We start from the raw sequence: 12,977 nt of genomic DNA, 5'->3' as shown, positions 1-12,977 counted from the left end.
ATGCAACATACTGTCGTAGCTTTGGGAGAAGGTTTTAGTTATCAAAGTAAGGTCTGGAGGAAGGCCTTGGTCACCTACATGGACAAGAATAGCTAGATTTGAACATTGTTGTAAAAGACGAGGCATGTAAACCTTACATAGACATTTGGGTTTAGCTGGAGACCTGGTATAAAGGGCATATCCAGGCATGAATACTAGTGAAAAGAATTGCCTACGCTGATAAACAGTAAGAAATAATTTGATTTTTCCTATACGTAGTGAAGAGTTCATTTGGTCATTATTTCAGAAACATTTAGAATTATTTTTTTACAAGTTCAGTGTAACAGAGATTGGTCTCAAGTAAGAACTCTAATTCAAAATCAAATCCCTCCCTAATACTGATAGGAATTTTTTTTTGTTTGAACAAGGGGTTTAAGATGAATGCATGCCTGCTGCGCCACAATAGATCATTGTCTTGTTCACTTAAAATTTGCTGTTGATTTTTAAGAAGAATTTTGCATTATTTCACAGGGAAAGTAATGTGTTTTATAAATGTCCATGGATAATATTTTGGGGAGCTTACATTGCTTTACAAATTGTAGGTAGATCTTTTAATAGATAACTTAATTCTATTTTTTGCATAGCATAAACAAACAAAAAGTACTTGACAGTCTGACCTCCATAAATAAATGTTTTTTGAACACTATAAAAAAAAAAAAACAACCCTGGTAGCATTTCTCTGTAAGTAACTAACAAAACATTAAAAAAAATAGGGAAATAAAAAAGAACTAGAAACTAGAACTGTATGGAAGATCCTTAATTTGGAAAATGGCAAGCTTCTAAAAAACCAACAATTTTTAAGTGAGTTTCAACAGTAGTTTGTGCGTTATTGAAAAGATCAGAACATGGGATTTCTGGCCAAAAAGAAATAGATATCCCCCTAGAATGACAGGTACACAAATTCAGATGAGCTCTTCTAAACTGATTAAGAAACAAAACCTTGAGTTTCAGTTTTCCAAATTCCAGTTGACTGATCATCAAGCTAAAACACTGTAAAAGAATTTTTACTTACATTTTGGATGCACCGTACTGTAATCCTTTGCAGTCAGTAATGAACATATCTCTTCAGTAGCCCCTGAGTAAAACATTTTTGAAACCAATGGGTGAAATGCACTTTAGTTAGCATCTGAGTATGGTGCTTAAAACGTCAATTTGGTAAGCTTTGAGTTTCTAATTCATGACGGTAATGTGTGGATGTGGTATTATAGCCGTTTCCTCTGTTATCCAGAATACAACATTTAGTAGTACACATGACTGGAAAGGGAACCCAAGGAAAAGAAATGCTGTAAATTGAATGTTTACAGCACTTAGTATCAGTGACTATGAGTAGACCTCAGAGAGCAGTTCAGATCAATTCTTCAGATTATTTCTTACTATGAAAGCCAAAGAAATACTAGAAATAAACTTAATGTTGGGGTTTTTTTTAGTTCATCTTAATGAACAGCAATTTGAAATTTGACATTGACAGTAGTATCTTCTAAAATCACACAGTTATCTAGATAAAGCCTAAAAATTGGGGTTTTTTTTGCCATCACCCCTAATTTAACACATGGCTAACTTTTAAACAAAGGTCCCATTACAAGTGTTTGTTGTGAAATACATATTACTGAAATCACCCAATTGAGAAAATGCTTTGTATTATATGTTTCCCTCATACCTTTTTAGGAAAAGTAGAAGAGTGAAGTAAAAAATGTGCTGGATTCTGTAATTTATACAAGTTACCTTGTGCATTTCTGCTCCCCATTTCCCTGTTCTGAGTGCCTAGCAATGCAGTGAGTTTGTCCTCACAGCACCAAGTGAAGGGGCTTCTTGATAGTCAGAATTACTTTATTCAGTTGGGTTTTAGTCAAGCTGAGTGTAATTTAGAGGACCAAACATTACTCTGCTTTAGTAGAAATAACACTGTTTAAATGCAGGAAGCAATTTCAGCAGAGTGAAAAATCTCACTGCCATGCTAGGGGGAAAGAAGGAGCAGAGATTTGGGGAGCAATGTCCCACACCATGATGCCCAAATACCATCACATAATATTTTGTAGTATGTACGTATACAGGAATATTTGCAGATGTATACACAGATACATCTACATTCCCTTCCCTCAAGCTGCAGGAGAAAGGTTGCAAGTTTTTCCTGCCAGCTTTTTTCCCCCACTTGCTGTGTCGACAGTGATATGAGGAGAAGTAACAAAATGTTCTACAGACTTTTTTGATGAGAAATGTTTTAGGCCTGCCAAGTCCATAGTCATTTTTGCCTTGAAAGCTAGATGAGAAAGATTGTCAAGGAAACAAATAATAGTGAGTTACAATAGAAAATGTTGCCTTAGAAAATTAGGGAGATAGGAGCCAAAGATCTACCAGACTAATTTATAATTGCTGTGGTTTTCACAATAGAACAAAACACTGCATGGATACCCTGGGTTTTGATGTAGAAGGTTTACTTGTAAATGCTTTAATGAGTTTTCAAGGGATATTAAGAAGATAGGTGGCAAAGACAGTTTTGACATCATGCAGAAAGGAGTACAGTCATTTTCTGAAATGTGTTCCAGGTAAATGCTTGGGTCATTTCTAAACACATTAAAGATTTTTTTAAAGCAATAATGTCATGTAAGATTCCTTTTTTTTTTTTTTTTTGTATCAAAACTGGAATGTGAACTTATGGAAATTCAGTGAAGGCCATGTGAATTAATTCAGTGGAAAAGGAATCTATTTTTTATATACTTATTGATGGATATGTTCCAGAAGTCCATTAGTTTCCCAGAGTTCACTGTTTAATTAAAGATTATGATGTGATTAGATATCAAGATTCAAGTGTCTGACAAAACAAACAATTTGACATTGATATAAAGGGATCTTGGAAGTACTTCCATCTTTCCTTCACCTGGAAAGTTCCTGCCTAGTGGCGTGAGCTTCTTTGGTAACTCAGTTCTGGAAGAGGATTTGTTTGTTTGTTTAAATACACATGGTAAGAGCTGCTGGTGGGCTGTTAAATAACATTTCCATTGCCCTGAGTCAGAATGGAACCAGTGTCTTCCAACCGGTGGCTAGCATACTGTCAGCACCATGCAAAGGAAATTCAGCTGCTATAAAAGATAAGAATAAAACATTCATTTCCCCAAATAGTTGGTAAATGAAAATTCTATCACTTTTCTGATTGTATTCATTTTGCTTCTTGGTGTAGCTTGTATACTACCCCCCTAAAGATTAATATTGGAAGAAAAGAATTAAAATGGAGCCTGTCCTAGAAGGATGTCTTCTGTGTAAAACTCACTACTCTTTCTTCCATCCATCTTTGAAAAATAACTGTATAGGGCCTTTTTGGTACATACCAGGTTTAGTATGCAAATGATAAAAGAACACAGGTTCAACAAAGGGAATAGAAATGGTTGGGAAGGAAATATATACAAATTAGGAGGAAAATTATTATTGAGATTCAGAGAAACATCCACGTTGGATTTCTAGTCCTTACTTCAGTGATATTGCCACCTTTTCTAGCATCTAATAAATTTGTTTTAGAAGGAATCGATATACATAATCACAAATGAGGTCCACATAACTGGGCAGGGTTTTATCTATCTATCTATCTATCCATCTATCCACCTATCCACCTACCTACCTACCTACCTACCTACATAACTGGGCAGGGTTTTATCTATCTATCTATCTATCTATCTATCCACCTATCCACCTACCTACCTACCTACCTACCTACATAACTGGGCAGGGTTTTATCTATCTATCTATCCACCTATCCACCTATCCACCTATCCACCTACCTACCTACCTACCTACCTAATCTATCTATCTATCTATCTATCTATCTATCTATCTATCTATCTATCTATCTATCTATCTATCTGTCTGTCTGTCTGTCTGTCTGTCTGTCTATCTACCTACCTACCTACCTACCTACCTACCTACCTACCTACCTATCTACCTACCTACCTACCTACCTACCTACCTACCTACCTACCTACCTACCTACCTACCTACCTTCCTATCTATCTATCTATCTATCTATCTATCTATCTATCTGGCCTGCAATCCAAGGGAGATCGCTGTGATTTTCAGTAATCATTTCCATATCAACCGTGCAGGCTAAGTGTGCTGAATCAGTCACAGGAGCCTACATTTTGTTGTCATCCCAAAGACTTAGGAAAGAATGTAGGAATTGCTGGATACTATATATATCCATGCATTCAGCCAAGCCTTTTAGAGCTGCTGAACCAGCAGGCTTGATAGCTTTTGTTGCCAATGAAGCGGTGATACAATATCAGTAACTTCAGGGTTGTAATTTGTCAGCTGTCTAACTGTATGAACTGAGAGTCTGAAAGCCCCAAGACTTGGAAAGCTCACAGACCAGCAACTCCTCTGTGTTATTTTGGTCATTTGGGTTTTCACTTCCATAAACAGTCAATGGGAAAAGCTGTGGCCTTTTAGTCTTCCCCTGTGGGAGAGCAGGTCCTGATGTAGCGCCAAAGAGAAAGGACACAGCAGGCAGGTTCTAGAGTACCAGAAAACTTTGTGTTAATTTGTTAATTTTCTCCCTATCGCTGCAGTGGAGCTGGAATTGGGCTTGGAGGCACGGTGAGGCACCTAACAGTTTGCTCCCACCTGATTATTGCCTCCTCTTTTCACCCCTCCCCTGTCACATTGTGGCGTATTTAGGAAATGCATATAACAAATGAACCACCAGAAAGTGAGACTAGAAAGGAAACGTGATCCCTCCAAGCACTGTTACGTGGAATAGTGGTTGTCCAAGTAGAAGCAGCCACCACTTGGTCACAGGAAAAAAAAAAAAAAAAAAAAAAAAAAAAAGTACTGCCATCCCAGCTGGAGTATCACACTGAACTTCATCTCATCTGTATTTGTGTTTGTTCATGATGACATAGACTTAGTCCCTTGTTTTATCCTGGGTGACCATGGCTTTTCAGATTTGCCTTCACTTGAAGGCTGGAGTTGAGAGCATTACGCAGCTGATGTGCTTGTGTAAAGATACTGACTTTTCTCTGCTCACTCTCTACCAGCCAAAAAACTGCTTTACTTTTTAAAAATAATTAATCTAGCTTAAAAATGGATTAGTGTTGACATCTCTTCTTAACAATATGGATAGAAACTCAGAATGAACAGCTGTTTGGATAATCTTGGATGAAAGCCTTTCCCTAGGCAAATGCAGTAGATGCACGGGCACGTGCAGGAGCACGTTGCTGCCATTGCTGGTGCCCATCTGTTAGGCTGGCACGGTGCCCACTTGGAAGCTGCCTCTGAAGCAAGGTCCTCGTAACGTAGGCTCTGCCTCCTCTATGGCAGTACTGCCACCTGGGTGCCAAATGACTTTTCACAATATCTTCCATTTTTCAGTAAAAAGCAAAATAGCAACATTTTTAAAAGGAGGAAAAAGTTAATATAATTCACTGAAAAACTGGTTCTATTTTCAAACAAATTTGCTGTAATGGCTTTAGGGGTGTGGGTGTGTGTATATACACACACATTTATATGTAAAAACACATCGTTTCCTGTTGTGAAAAAAGTATAGGGGAAGGGATAGTTCAGAATATTTAGCCGTTACATCTGGGTCAAGATTAGTTACAGAAAAGAGATCATATTTAAGTACCTGAAGAGACTGATTCTTTCTACTCCAGGAAATTCTTTGAAAAACACAGATAACCAAATAAGAGGTATTGGATTTCAAACACTTCCGAAATGTCTGTCCCTTACCTAATGTTTCTGATGGAGTCAATGTCACCAAAAGCCTAGCAGTAATCTTTTCTAGGCAGTGAATGGAATTCAGGGTAATTCCTACTGCAATGCATAATCCCCCTCCAAGCCATTAAAATGACCTTAACTGTTGTATGCAGAATTATAGCTGCAGTCTTTCATGTCTTGCCAAAATTCAGCTTATATTTTACACAGAGTATTCTATTTAATTATGTTTTCTTCAACAGAACTATTTATTCTTTTATTTTATTTTGGTCTGTTAACGAGGTACTAGGTTTGATGCCATGTCCAATAGTAATAGGTTAAAAATATGGGTCGGTTTAAATTACAATACAACAGCAACAGAGGCAAAAATGTGTTTTGAAATAGAACTATTACCAAAAAATTCACCAGAGGGCAACGTTACACAAACTCTTCCAAGTTCTTTTTAGCGTGTAAGCAAATACTGCGGTTTAGGAAGATGTGTTAGTTGTAGCCTTCCGTCATGTAAGACTCTGCAACAACAGCAGTTCTCTCTGAAGAGGGACCTTCATGAGTATCAGGAATACTTACCATCTCCTTGACTTCTAATTAGAATTCGTCATTGAGGCAGACCTGGCTACTGATGAGTAGACACTGTTTTCTGAACTGTGCGAATGGGAGACATATATCATACCCTATAGGCTACTTTGGCTATACAATATAGTTTTAACGCTGCCAGCCAACCTTCTTACTGGACTAATGGCACAACTGCTATGAAGTGGAAGCCCTTCATGTGAGCACAGTTTTGCAGTACAAAGAGCTTCCAAAAGCCCAAAGAAAATATTCCATCGTCAGCTTAGTTCTATGTATTGCAGTAGAGCTACCTCACAAAATAAAGGCAATGTTGGAATACACTGTATTGGCTTTCTGCCAAAATCTAGTAGCACAATATCTCTGAATCTGCAGGAAAAAAAAAGAAAATTTTTAGTCAGGTTTTCAATAAGGAAAGATGCTTCAAGTAGGTTCAGGTAGGAAGGACGTGACCCAAAATTGGTAAAAAAGCTTAATACCCATCCCTGCTCTGTGACCTATGGTTGTCATTTATTGGATCTGTGCAGTGGTATTTATGATGATACAAAGAATAACCCTTAGTTTTTTTCATTTAATTGGTGGAAAGATTTATTTAGAATTGTCATCCATCCTTAATTTTGTGAAGCAGAAGAAACATTTCATGTCTGGCTTCATCCAAAATATTTAAACTGCATCTTGTATTTTTAAAGTGGCTCCTGCTTCAACTTTTACTTAGGAAGTAACGACGCTTAGGGTGCCATACTAGACTTAAAAAAAAATGGATTCAAAATCCAACAGGGTTGGGGTATTTTAGGTTATTTTCAGCCCATTTTAAAAGGGCTGAATGATTATATTTAGTCATTTGCATTTCTAGGCAGGAATTGAATCCTTTTATTGTTATTCAAAAGTCATGGAGCACTTGGCAGCAGAAGGTAATAATATCCATTAGCTTGTGGCCATCATCTAACCCCATGTTCACATCTGAAAATAGTGCAGTAAAATGGTCTAATTCATCATGGTCCTAGGAAACATAGATGGAATTATATATGGAATTAAGCTGGCTTCTGAATTAAGTGATTCTATTTCAACACCAAATCATATGGAAAGATAGCATGTTATGGATGTGGGCTAATTTGCATATTAATGTGAATCTTATCAATTTACTGTATTGCTGTAGCTGACTTCAAGTAATATAAGCAATGTAATCTATGCACAAAGCAGACGGACACAGTTTGGGTCCAGGTGTAGTCCAATGCCATAATACCTGTTTTTATATACCTGTGTACCAGGCATACAAAAAAATTCAGACTGCTTTCATTTGCCTCTAAGGGGACTGAATTTCAGTGAATTCGCAGCAGAAGTAATTTATGTGTTTTGAACGGTGATTTGCTGACTGCAAGGATAAATGTTCATCTCTAGCCTATGGTAAGCCTACTTACAGGCTGAATCAAATACTCCAAAATCAAGTAACGGATTAGTTAAAAAAAATATTTAACTTAGAAAAGACAACATTTATTATCTACTATTACGGACTTCCAACTTGTGGAATTATACAGCAGGATTTGATTCACTTTCCCTGCCACCTGTTGCTCAAACCAGGGTGACAGAAATGAGGCTGAGTAGGACAGTGCCACAGTTACTTTTGGCAAAATAAAAAGTAGACTCTGGAAAAAGTCCAGCTCAAAGCATATTAGCCCTGCAAATACATGTGGGAAACATGTACAACTTTTGTACTCTGCAGACATGCCCACACAGGCAGTTTATGAAATATTGCTTGGTTAGATGCATGCGACTTTAGATGTCCTGAAATAGCGTGACAGGAAATCTTTATTTACCGATCTGTTGGCCACTATTTCATATGAATGCTTTCAATGGGTATTTCCCAGAGATTCACTGGACATAAATATTTCAAAAGTTAATAATTATAGTTTCAAAATACCCTAAGAAATTACCCTGCTTTTGACAAATAACTCACAAAGTCCACACTGATAGTTCTGCTACACTTCTTTGTAGCCACAATGACCACTGGCATCTATTTAAAATGTTTTTTCATAGCATCTCTTTACCAGGAGTGCCAGGAGAAGAAACCTAGGGTTTACACTAAAGAGACTGAGGCTTTTCAGATTTGTAATTTGATGTCAGGAACAGACTTAATTCCTGAATTAATTTTGATACCCCTAGCACTGACAATTCTAAATAACCATGTGCTGCCACTACACTTTCACAATCTACTGCTTAATTTTTGTGTGACTTCAATAATACAGCTGCTTATTGCATTGTTTTCATGCTTCTGCAATGCACTTTTCTTGCAATAATGTGGAAGTTTCAGTTTATTCAATTTGCAGTACAATACTATTGGATTGGATTCTTCTTGTCATTTTCTTTCCACAGGTTTTTTGTATCCCTACATACACATATACACACACCCAGTATCAGCTGTCTGGAATTAACTTTTACACAAATCTGGCACGGAGTCTGGCTGTTCTAGAGACTTTCTTTTTCTCCAGAAGCTGGAATTAATGAAGATACTATGTCTACTGAAAAATGAGATTTTTGGAAAGTAGAAGCAGGGCATTCTCAGTATGTGTAATTTATATTCAGTCTACATATGGTATGTGAAAGTTCTCTTTAATTTTTTGTACATATATAAAATGATCTGTTTGGGAAAAGACATTTGCCTTTGTCAAATAACGATCTTAGAAAACTCATAGAAAAGGAAAATAAGCAAACTCCATTTTCAAAGACAGGGGTTCAATAGTTTTTCTATAACAAGCAGTCAATTTGGGGATTTTTTTGGCCGTACTGAAAACTGAAGCAAAAAGAATTGTCCAGAAATCAGATAGGTTTTCAAAAAAATCCATCAATATTTTACTAGAAATCAAAGTAAACATAAAAATGTCTTTCAGTCAAATAAATTGTTGAAATGCCCTTTTTGCTTTTCCCAGGATGAATGTTGCAGTAATTGTAGCTTAAAGAGTTTATATAAAAATTTTAAATAACAAAATGTAGAAGGTTACAATCCAGAAATATCAGAATATTCTACAGTATCTACTTTCTTATTTTATCTTAAATTCAACCTTTTTACAATAAGCTTAGTTAGAAGAAGAAAGCTATCAGTGTAAGGGAAAATATAATAGGAAATACTGTTAAATATAGAGAAAAAGACAGAGTGCTTTCCCTTTTACTCATTTTTGGAGCTTGCAGGTGGTTAAGTTCCTTAAGGATGTTTTGGAATTCCAAAACTATGGTTATTTTCCTCTTTTCTACTAATATTTTATACAACTATATTGTATGGTTGGTAAGATTGCATTTTTTAATCTGGTAGAAATCTGGGTTTTCTTCTGGACAACTGAGTGATGAGTTCAGTTTGGATTGTTCTAAAAGCCCTACGATAAGGCAGGTTCTTAGGCTGTACAATCTACAAAGAATTAAAATAAATTATGTTTATTTATTTATAGGTTATTTGTGGGAAAGCAAAATATAACAATGGATGCTTTCAGAATTTGAGAAGAAAAGTCACCAAAACCACCTCTTGGTTTTGGATATTAAAAAAGGATATATATGCTTCAGCTAACATATGTACCTATAGCAACCTACTGTTTTTGTCAGTACAAAAAATGTTTTTAAATATAATTATATGTTTACGGTTTGAAAGTTCTTGTACATTTTCATGATCTACAGCCAGTTAGGGCTCTTGCATGACAGCAGCTGAGGATCTGAACTAAACTTGGTTAGGTCCTTTCAGCACTATGTTTGCAACTTTCTGGTAAAATTACCACCTGTAGTCACAACAATAGATTTAGTTACAGAACTGTATTTTATGAGGTTTCCTAAACACTTGTAACCATTTATTCTCCCCAAAATCGTATTTGTGTGGGCTGCAGACAGCGTGGGGGGTGTCCTAGGGAAGGTCAGACAGGGGCAGTCCGGGCAGGTAGGTAGTTCCTGCAGGGTCCTGAGATTTTTTCAAATGACAACTTCGTGCCTTTGCTTGATGGACGTGCCAGTCTGCATGGTACTAATTCACGCTTACCACTTGCTTCTTGGTGAAATAACTGCTCTTTGATCTACAAATACCAATTGCAATATTAATTGTACATTTCTGTAATAAATTTTCAAGAAGCGATTTTATGAGTACTAAGCTTCAAACTTTCACCTTTGATCTGATACAAAGTGAAGCTAAGTAGAAACTGCATCACTGTCTTTAAACTGAAGATAGATATTATTATATTAGCATTAAGTGCCAAAATTTTGGGCTGCTTCATGTTGAGACTGTTGAATAAAGCACTACATTTTAATTTTTTACAAACAGAAACAAAAGCAAAGATTGCAACAGTTATTCCTAGAAGTCTTACTACTTTTATCATAACTACTTAGGAAAGGGCTGCCTTCCCACAAAGCATTATAAAAATTTTTTTTCACTCTATTTAGTGCAAGAAACAGCAAAAAAGTTTGTAATGAAGATTTTACTGACATACTTTCTTAGAAACTGTATGCTCCCTCTGAAAATAAAGTCAAACTGAATTCTTAAGTACCAGTATCAGTAAAGCTGTCAAGGTGTGTGTATACAGCAAAATGCAGTGCTATGAAGAGTTGTGGAGCATCTCTGTGGAGCAGTTGAGAGGAATAGTTGTCTACTGCCCACTGAATCTGCCAAATACGTATGTGAGGTATTTGTTAGATTATAACAAGCCTTTTCCCCATGAATTACATTTTCAAATGACACAGTATACATGCAGCATTCGCCCAGAGCTTTGTAGTACAAATTACAGGGTTTACTATTACTTATTTATATTGAAAAGCCAAAGAATCACTGATGTTTTTATAATGAATCAATTAGTGTCACAAACATCACTTTACATCTGAGATTAGATTGCTACAATACCCTTGATGCTGTTATGTTATGATTAGCAGCCGTCTGTGAAATAGAAATAATTTGCTTCAAAGACCATAGAAGTCCTTTTCTGGGGTTGATTGAAGTACAGTATCTTTTACAATTATTCCCCGTATAGTAGTACAATCCACTTAAAACATACTTTATTGTTATGGAAGCTCTAGTTCTCCTTGTCTACCATACGTGGGAAATAAACTTAGCATTTTAAGAGTTTATGTTATTTAAAGGCAAAACCACTATATTTAGTTTAACAGAAGTATACATATGCTATGAAATTGACTTACTGGAGCAGTTATATGAGTACGAATTATATTTCCACATTCTCTAGTGCTAGGGAAAACTAGCATAAAAAATCAAGTCGGGATAATTACTGTAAGTTTTGCTATTTTTTGCAGGGAAGGCAGGGTTTCAGCCCTGAATGTAAGAAGGTCAGATGCATCACTACATTTTAAATTTGTGAGATTCCTCCCTTTCCCCACCCCAGCCCCCCACCCCCCCAAAAAAGCTGCCTTTGGAGGGAGTACTTTGGTGAGCTAAAATATAGGAAAAAGCTCTGGTAACTAGAAAGGTGTATATATCCATCATTAGTATGCTGAAAAAAAATGGAATTGTCACTGCTTGTTCTTATTTTATTTAGGGCATTTTTCTCAAGAGATCTCTGTTTTTTACTTGAAAAATACTTGAGGCACAGTTTGAAGTAAACACATCAGTACCTGTGAATCCAGACAGAAAGATTTTTTGCTGCTGGAACTCTAAAGTTCACAAGCACTTTGTGTGAAAAGGAGTTCCAATTCCTTTTTGAAAGATGAATGTGAAATACACTTGGCTCCAAATTTATGCTTTGAAATTATTTTTAGAAAAGCAAAAAATCCAATAGCAGTTTTTAGGTCTTTTTGTAATATTCACAGCCCATTACTTTTTCGCTAAATGATAATGCCAGTAAGTAAACATAAAATACATGGCATTATCATTCATTCTGCCTGCTAAATGCTGGCAGTTAAGTAACAACTATATTAGCTCCATGGAGCATAAAACCATAGCCTAGTATGTTGCTGTGGTGTTACAAAAAATAGACTATTTTTTGACAATCAGGAGACATCTGTGAATAAGTATTGATGGATGTTCTCTCAAAAAACCCTAAGTAATGCATCCTTTATAACTAGAGTGAATTGCTTTTCAAAGCTGTGATAGCAGTAGATTACAAAATGCTCTGTAGATTAAAAAGACTAGCTCAATGTATGTAAGCAGCTAAAAAAAAATTTCAATATAAAAAGCCAAATTTGCAAGTATATGATATTTTGCATGCAGGAACCTGTCAACTCTTCAGTTTATTTTATTAAATTATAAGTACACTATATACTTCTTTATCAATAGTCTACATTTATGTTTGCTCAGAGGTACATGTTGTATACCAAAGTTTCCTCCATTGACTTTACATTGACTTTACATTGAAAGTAAGTGTCATTTGCATGCCGGTTTCTGGCCTAAGTTAAAATTTGTCTGCAGTGCCAATATGTAGAAAATTATATGTTTCGTTTTCATTGTGGTTCAAAGAACTGTCAATAGTTATTTAGATTGAAAGGACAGTATTTTATAAACCTTAAATTAATAATTATTATATTATACCTTTTTGGTCCTTTTTTAATTGTGGCAATTAAAAGCTTTATCTAAAACCCATAGAAGTAATTTATTCATTCCTTCATTTTGACTACGTAGTTTCCTCAATATCATTCGTGAGAAAGAGATGTAAAAACCTTTTTGAAACAGTAGATAACTTAAATTGACACTTTAGTACTAAGAA

At 35.8% G+C, this 12,977-nt stretch overlaps 1 long non-coding RNA gene across 1 annotated transcript in view; it reads left to right on the top strand.

The window, feature by feature from the left end:
• Window positions 1-12,723, top strand: part of LOC129783862 (uncharacterized) — a 52,360-nt gene extending 39,637 nt beyond the window's left edge. Inside the window, exon 3 of the long non-coding RNA XR_008745897.1 lies at window positions 8,674-12,723. This is a non-coding gene — a long non-coding RNA (uncharacterized LOC129783862). The remainder of the gene's footprint in view (window positions 1-8,673) is intronic.
• Window positions 12,724-12,977: the final 254 nt, after the last annotated feature.

Source organism: Falco peregrinus, chromosome 2 (assembly GCF_023634155.1).
Source record: "Falco peregrinus isolate bFalPer1 chromosome 2, bFalPer1.pri, whole genome shotgun sequence".
NCBI lineage: Eukaryota > Metazoa > Chordata > Aves > Falconiformes > Falconidae > Falco > Falco peregrinus.
This window is presented reverse-complemented; position numbering and strand designations above follow the sequence as displayed.